We start from the raw sequence: 2,006 nt of genomic DNA, 5'->3' as shown, positions 1-2,006 counted from the left end.
ATTAAATCATCAACATATATAAGGACAACCACTATACCTTTGGTGCTTTTAAGTGTGAACAAAGTGGTGTCAAAGTGAGACCTCTTAAAGCCATGACTTATGAGGGTAGTGCTCAGCTTATGATACCAAGCTCTTGGAGATTGCTTTAACCCATATATAGCTTTTCTTAGATGCAACACCTTCCCAGGAGTGACCGTATCTTCAAGTCCAGGTGGTGGAGTCATATACACTTCTTCTTTTAATTCCCCTTGAAAGAAGACGTTTTTGACATCCATTTGCCACAATTCCCAAGAAAGATTAGTAGTAAGTGAGAGGACTACCCTTACTGTGTGAAGTTTTGCTACAGGCGCAAACGTTTCCTTGTAGTCTTCTCCATAGGTTTGTGTAAAGCCACGCGCCACAAGTCGAGCTTTATAGCGTTCAATATCTCCATTGCTCAAGTATTTGATTGTGAATACCCATTTTGAGCTTACTGCTTTCTTTCCAGGTGGAAGATCAGACTCGTCCCATGTATGATTACATTTCATGGCTCCTACTTCATCATCAACAACATTCAACCATACTTTGCTCTCCTTGGCTTCTTCATATGTCTTTGGTATATCAAGTTCATCTATCTTACCAAGAAACACTTGATGATCAGCTGGTAGTAAGGCCAGAGAGCACACGGCTTGATTGTTGTAGTATAATCGCTTGTCTTTCCAGGTTGACAGATACTTGATCCGGGTACTTCTCCTTATTGGTGGTGTTGTCGGATCATGATGTGATGACGTCGGCTCCAAGAGTTCCAGAGTTATTTCTTCAGTTTGAGCTCTGTTTTGGACTCTGTTTTGAGTTTCAGTTTGTTCAGTTTCTTCAGGTTGAACTTGAGCTATGTTTTCTTCCTGTATCACATCGGTCTCCCCCTCCGACGCCGGAACCATAACCTCAGTCGGAGCTGTTGGTAGGGATGGAGTTATTGTGTCACCAGTTGACTCAGGTGTAGTATCCTGGGACACGATTTGCTGTTGATGTGGTGAGATGCCAAGATGATCGAGTAAGAACCTGAGGCTTGTGGATTGATCAGTAGGATTTGCAAGGTCCTTTAGATCATCCCAATTTCTCTTCTCAAAGTATCATTGTTCTTCCATAAACTTGACATCCCGAGACACAAATATGCGATTACTGGTAGGATCAAAGCACTTGTATCATTTTTGTGTGATTGAGTAGCCAAGGAACACGCATCGTGTGCTTTTAGCCAAGGACTTGGCCTTATTGAACCTTGTACGGACGACCGTACGGACACGACTCGGCCTCTTGGTGATTCATGATCAATACTCCCCCTCAAGCTTAGTCTAATGAAATGACTAAGCTTGGAACACATGATGCACCACCTCATTAAAAACCTTAACATAGAAAACCTCATGGGACAAAACTATGTTAAGGGAAAAAGAGTGTGATGTCCATGTGTTAGAGGAGTCGATCATGGGCGAGTAAGGTCTACAAGCCCAAGTTTGCCATGAATATGTTTGCAAACCTTCGGACATGCAGCCTTAGTGAATATGTCTGCCAGTTGATCCTTACTTGGAGTGTAGCATGGTAGTGTTACACCTTCTTCAATCTTCTCTCGAACCTTGTGGCATTCTACTTCAATGTGCTTAGTTCTCTCGTGGAAAACCGGGTTGGTGGCGATATGAATGGCAGCTTCGTTGTCACAGTGCATGATAATTGGCTTCTTTGACTTAATGCCAAGGTCTTTGAGGAGAACCTTAAGCCATGTCAGCTCATTAGCTAGCTTCCTCATGGCTCTATATTCGGCTTCAGCACTAGAACATGACACCACCTTTTGTATCTTGGACTTCCATGTGACTAGATTGCCTCCAATGAACGTACAATATCATGTGGTAGATCGTCTATCCAGCGTATCACCAGCATAGTCCGCATTACAATATCCTACGATCTTGGTATTTGCATTCTTTCCCATCCAAATGCCTTGGCCCGGGCTCCCCTTGAGTTAGCTTAAGATGCGT

The sequence above is a fragment of the Camelina sativa genome, chromosome 12 (assembly GCF_000633955.1).
Source record: "Camelina sativa cultivar DH55 chromosome 12, Cs, whole genome shotgun sequence".
NCBI lineage: Eukaryota > Viridiplantae > Streptophyta > Magnoliopsida > Brassicales > Brassicaceae > Camelina > Camelina sativa.
Note: the sequence above shows the minus strand (reverse complement) of the source record.